Here is a 6,903-nt window from a genome sequence, read left to right as displayed (position 1 = left end):
ATGCCTAACAACAGGGCATCAAAATATGAGGCAAAAACTTATATAACTGAAAGGAGAAACCCATAAATCCACTATTATAGTTGGACACTTTAATATCATTCTGTCAGAAACAGAAAAATAAGTAAGGACATAGCAGAACTCGAAAACATCATCAACCAACTGGAGAGAACAGATATCTATAGAGTTCTTCTTCATCCAACAGCAGCAGACACACATTCTTCTCAAGATCACATGGAACATTCATCAAGTTATCCTAGTGACATATTCTGAGTCAAAACTTCCTTTCTTATCTTATGGCCACATTCTGGGCCATAAAATACATGTTAACAAATTAAAAAGAATAGTTGTGCTCTCTGATCACAGTGAAAACAAGCTAAGAACCACTTATAGAAAGATAGCTGGAGAATCCCCAAACGAGAGATTAAACAAAACATTCTTTAATAATAACTCATGAGTCAAAGAAGGAATCTCAAGAGGAATTTAAAAGTATTTTGAACTAATGAAAATGAAAATAATTTATCAAGATTTCTGGGATGCTGTGAAAGCAGCACTTACAGGGAAATTTGTATCATTGAATTAATGTATTAGAAAATTGGTAATCTAAGCTTACACTTTAGAAAACTAGAAAAACAAGAGCAAACTAAATCCAACATAAGCAGAAAGAAAAAATTATTTAAAAATCAGGGGCCAGGGCTATAGCTCAGCAGCAGAGCACTTGCCTAGCATGTATGAGGCACTGGGTTCAATCCTCAACATCATATAAAAATAAACAAATAAAATAAAGGCATTCTGTCCATCTATGACTACAAAAAAATTTTTTTTAAATAAACAAATAAGGTAAATAAATAAATAAAAATCAGGCTGGGACTATGCTTGCATACATGAGTCCTGGGTTGGATTATTAACACCACAAAAAATTTTAAACCAAATAACAACAACAATAATAATCAAATTAGAAATGAAATTGAAAACAAAAAAATCAATGTAGAAAATCAGCTAACCCTGATTTATCTGAAAAGATAAATAAAAATTGATAAACTTTTAGTCAAGCTAACTAAGAAAAAAGTGATAAAACATAAATTAGTACTATAACAAATTTTTATTTTAGAAATTTTATGCTAAAATTAAATTTTTAAATTTTATCTAAAAAATGAAAGAGGGAATATCACTACAGATACCATGAACATTAAAAGTATAATAAATAAATACTATGAACATCTATATGCCCACACATATGAAATGGACTAATTCCTTTAAAAACACAATCTACCAAGCCTGTAATCCCAGTAATTCGGGAGGCTGAGTTAGGAGGATCACAAGCTCAAAGCCAGCCTCAGCAACTTCACGAGGCACTTAGCAACTCAGTGAGGCTGCATCTCTAAATAAAATATAAAAATGGACTGGGGATGTGGCTCAGGGGTTAAGCACCCCTGGGTTCAATCCCCTGTACCAAAAAAACAAAAAGGAAAATACACAATTTACCAAAATTTCACAAAAAGAAATAGTCTGAATAGGTCTATATATTTTAAAGAAATTGAATCAATAGGGGCTGGGGTTGTGGCTCAGTCGGTAGAGTGTTTGCCTTGCATGTGTAAGGCATTGGGTTCAATCCTCAGCACCACAAAAAAAACAAACAAATAAATAAAATAAAGGTATTATGTCTGTCTACAACTAAAAAAATAAAAAGTTTAAAAAAAGAAATTGAATCAATAATTAACAATCTTCTAAAACAGAAAGTACCAGATCCAAATAAGTATACTGGAAACTTCTACAAAGCATTTAAGGAAGAAATTATATCAATTCTCTTTCTGCAGGCTCTGAGAATAGAGAAGGAAAGGGAATACTTCCGAACCCATTCTATGAAGGCAGCATGACCCTAAAACTAAAACCAAACAAAAACGCTACAAAAAAATAAAACTAAAGACCAATGTCTTTCACGAATATAGATGCAAAAATCCTCAAGAAAATAGTAGCAAATTCAACAATGTATAAAAAGAATTATGCACCATGACTAAATGGGACTTATATGAAACTAGATTTTCATTCAAAAATCAATCAATGTACCACACCACATCAATTAAAGGAGAAATGTCACATGATCATATCAATAGATGCAGAAAAAGCATCTGACAACATTCCAACATCCATTCATGATAAAAAAATTTCAGCAAGGGCCTGGGGCTGGGCCTGTGCTCAGAGGTAGAGCACTTGCCTAGCATATGTGAGGCACTAGGTTCGATCCTCAGCATCATATAAAAAACAGACAAATAAAATAAAGGCATTCTGTCCGTCTACAACTACAAAAAAAAATTATTAAAAAAAAAGTTTCAGCAAACTGAAAATAGAGGGGAATTTCTTCAACTTGATAAAGTACAGCTATAAAAGTCCTATGATTGGCATTATACTTAGTAGTGAAAAACTAGAAGTTTTCCTACCAAGATCAGGAATAAGGAGAGAATGTCCCCACTCATCACTCCTTTCAACACTGTACTGAAATCCAAGCTAGTAAAATAAGACAAGAAATGGAAATAGAAAGTCACACACACTGGGAAGGAAGAAATACTCCACTTTTTTGCTAATGACTTGAAACTCTATGAAGAAAATCTGAGTGAATTAGAAAAAATAAAAAAACTCTTGAAACTAAAGCAATGGTAGCAACATTGCAGAATACAGGGTCAATACACAAAAGTCAATGGCTTTCCTATATACAATCAATGAACAAGTGGATTTTGAATTCAAAAGCATAATACTATTGAATTAGCATCTCAAAAAATAGAATACTTAAGTGTAAATCTCACAAAATATGAACAAGATCTATGTAAGGAAAACTAGAAAACTAGTTATTTGATGAAAAAAATCAAATAACTAAATAAATTAAGGTATATTCCATGTTCATGGATAATGGGACTAATATTTTCATGATGTCAGTTCTTCCCAAATTGATCCATAATCAATACAATTCCAGCCAAATCCCAGCAAGTTACTTTGTTGATAGAATATCCACAACTGATTCTGAAGTTTATAGTGAAGCTAGGCACAGTGGTGCATGCCTGCAATCCCAGAGGATTCAGGAGATTGAAGTGGGAAGATGACAAATTCAAGGTCAGCCTCAGCAACTTATTGAGGCCCTGTCTCAAAATACAAAATAAAAAGGATTGGGGATGTAACTCAGTGATTAAGTGCCCCTGTCAAGTGCCTCTGGCCTCAATCCCTGATATCAAAAAGAAAAGAAAAAAAAAAGATTTTATAGGGAGAGGCAAAAAAATTTCAGGGCAGCCAACATAATAATTAAGATGAACAAAATGAGGGGACTAACATTACTCAACTTTAAAAATTATTATAAAGCAACAATAATCAAGAGAGTGTGGTATTGGTGAAAGAATAGACAAATATAACAATGGGACTGAATAGAGTGATCAGAAGTAGACCCACTTAAAAATAGTCAACAAATATTTGACAAAGGAACATAGGTGATACATCAGAGAAAAAGTAGTCCCTTTAATAAATTGTGCTGGAACAGTTGGACATTCATATGCAAAAAAAAAAAAAAAAGAAAAGAAAAAGAAAAGAAAGAAAAAGAAAGAGAAAAAAGAAAAGAAAGAAAAAGAAAAGAGAAGAATCTAGACACAAAGCTCACACTTCACAAAAATTAACTCAAAATGAAGCACAGACTAAATGTAGAACATAAAACTCCAAGAATAATCACTTAGGAGAAAATTTAGGTTATCTTGGGTTTTTGTGATGGCTTTTTATATTCAACACCAGAGGCATAATTCATGAAAAAATTTTTCATAAGCTGAACTGAACTACATTAAGATAAAAAAAAAAAAAAAAAACGGTGGCGGGGAGGGTGCTGGGGTGGTGGCTCAGTGGGAGAGCACTTGCCTAGCACATGTGAGGCACTGGATTCAATCCTCAGCACCACATTTAAATAAAAAAAATAAAGGTCCACTGACAACTAAAAAATATCTAAAAAAAAAGATTAAAAAACTTCTCTATGAAAGAAACTGTGAAGAAAGTGAGAAGTCAAACCACAAACTGGGAGAAAATATTCACAAAAGACATATCTGAAAAGGACTGTTATCCAAAAGAATTCTTAAAACTCAACAGTAAGGACTGGGGATACAGCTCAGTTGGTAGAGTGCTTGCCTTGCACACAGAAGGCCCTAGGTTCAATTCCCAGCTCCACAAGACAAAACAAAAAACCTCAACAGTAAGAAAACAGCTTGATTTTAAAATAGGCAAAAGAGACTGGGCGTGGTGGTGCATGCCTATAATCCCAGCAACTCAAGAGGCTGAGGTAGGAGGATCACAAATTGAGGCCAGTCTCAGCACTAAGCAAGCCCTAAGCAAGAGACCTTGTCTCTAGATAAAATATATTTTATAAAGGGCCTGGGAATGTGGCTCAGTGTTTAAACTCTCCTATGTGATTCAATCCCTTGTACCAAATTAAAAAAATAGGCAAAAGATACCTCATCAAAGACATGCAGATGGCAAATAAGAACAGATAATCCTGGACTTACAATGGTTCCACTTGTGGTTTTCACTTTTTCTGCTTTTACTTTTCTTTTTTCTTTCCAGTACTGAAGATGGAACCCAGGCGTACTCTACCACTGAGCAACATCCCCAGCCCTTTTGTTGAAACCACACTATGGTGTAGACTAGGTGTATTAAATGCATTTTTAACTTAATGATATTTTCAGCTTACACTAGGTTTATCAGGATATAACCCCATCATAAGTCAAGAAGTATCTAGATATAAAAAGATGTTTGCCCTAGCATGGGGTGCATACCTGTAATCTCAGCTACTTGGGAGCCTGAGGCAGGAGGATTGCATGTTTGAGACCAGGCTGGGCAACTTAATGAGACTCTATCTCAAAATAAAAATTGAAAAAGGGGGGCTGGGATGTGGCTCAGGTGGTAGAGTGCTCGCCTGGCATGCGTGCGGCCCAGGTTCGATCCTCAGCACCATATACAAACAAAGATGTTGTGTCCGCCGAAAAACTAAAATAAATAAATAAATAAATATCTTTAAAAAAAGAAAAGAAAAAGGGCTGGAGATGTAGCTCAGTGATGGAGAACTTGCCTAGCATGCAGGAGGCCCTGGATTTGATCCTCAGCAAAACACACACACACACACACACACACTCACGCATGCGATACTCAATGTCATCAGTGAATTACAGGTTAAAATTAATTATTAATTATAAATATTGGCAAAGATGTGCAACTATAGAAACTCATAATTCAGGGGCTGGGGTTGTGGCTCAGTAGTAGAGCACTTGCCTCCCACACTTGAGGCACTGGGTTTGATCCTCAGCACCACATAAAAATAAATAAATAAGACAAAGATATTGTGTCCAACTACAAAAAAAGAAACTCTAATTCATTGTTGGGGGAATACATAAGAATCCAGCTACTCTAGCCAGGCGTTGTGGCACATGCCTGTAATCCCAGCAGTGCAGGAGGCTGAGGCAGGAGGATTGCAAGTTCAAAGCCAGCCTCAGCAATTTATCGAGGCCCCAGACAACTCAGTGAGACCCTGTCTCTAAATAAAATATTAAAAAGTGGCTCAGTGGTAAAGCACCCCTGGATTCAAGCCCTGGTATCAAAAGAAAAGAAAAAAAAAAAGAAAAAGAAAGAAAGAATCCAACCATTCTGGAAAACAGCAAGGCAGTTACTTATAACAATAAACATACTCTTACCATATAATTCATACTCCTTGGTGTATCCGAATGAGTTGAAAACTGATATCCACCCCCAAATCTGCACATGATGTTTATAAGAAGCTTTATTCATAATTGATAAATATTGGGAGCAACCAAGACACCCTTCAGTAGAACAGATGAACAGATAAACAGATGAACAGATAAACTGTGGTACATCCAGACAATGGAATATTATTCAGCATTAAAAAGAAATAAGGGGGGCTAGGCATATAGCTCAGTTGGTAAAGTGCCTGCCTTTCATGCATAAGACCCTGGGTTCAATCCCCAGCATCACAAAAAAAAAAAAAAAAAAAAAAAGAAAGAAAGAAAGAAAAAGAAAAAGAAAGAAATGAGGGCTGGGATTGTGGCTCAGTGGTAGAGCGCTTGCCTAACACGTGTGAGGCCCTGTATTTGATCCTCAGCACCACATAAAAATAAATAAATACAATAAAAAAGTATTGTGTGTCCACACAATGTTAAATGTGTGGACTAAACTAAACTAAAAAAAATTTAAAAAAAAAAAAAAAAAGAAGTGAGTCATCAAGCCATAAAAGGATATGGAGAAAATTTAAAACAAATTATTAAGTAAAAGAAGCCATTCTGAAAAGGCTTTATACTATATTATTCTCACTACATAACACTCTAGAAAGGGAAGAACTAAGGAAGCAGTAAAAATATGAGTGATTGGCAGGCTGGGGTTGAGGCTTAGTGGTGGAGTGCTTGCCTAGCATGTGTAACGCACTGGGTTCAAATCTCAGCATTGCATATAAACAGATAAATAAAAAATAAAGGTCCATCAACAACTACAAACAAACAAAGAAAAACCCAGTGATTACCAGGGCACTGGAGTTTACTGGAAGAATAGATGGAGTAAAGGTGAATTTTTGGACAGTGAAATTATTCTGTACAATACTATAATTATGGGTACATGTTATCATACATTTGTCCAAATGTATAGACTATACACCACCAAGAGTGAACTCTAACTTTACCTGTGGACTTTAGATGATTATGATGTGACAATGGAGGCTCATCAATTATGACAAAAGTACCACTCTGGCACAGGATGCTGCTAAGGGGCAGGGTTGGTTGTGCACGTGTGAGAACTCCTTATATTTTCTGTTCAATTTCGCTGTGAATATAAGAACACACTACAAAAATAAAAGCCCATTATAAAACCAAAACCTTAGCAATC

The sequence above is a fragment of the Callospermophilus lateralis genome, chromosome 7 (assembly GCF_048772815.1).
Source record: "Callospermophilus lateralis isolate mCalLat2 chromosome 7, mCalLat2.hap1, whole genome shotgun sequence".
NCBI lineage: Eukaryota > Metazoa > Chordata > Mammalia > Rodentia > Sciuridae > Callospermophilus > Callospermophilus lateralis.
The sequence above is the reverse complement of the archived record's forward strand: the minus strand, read 5'-3'. Positions refer to the sequence as shown.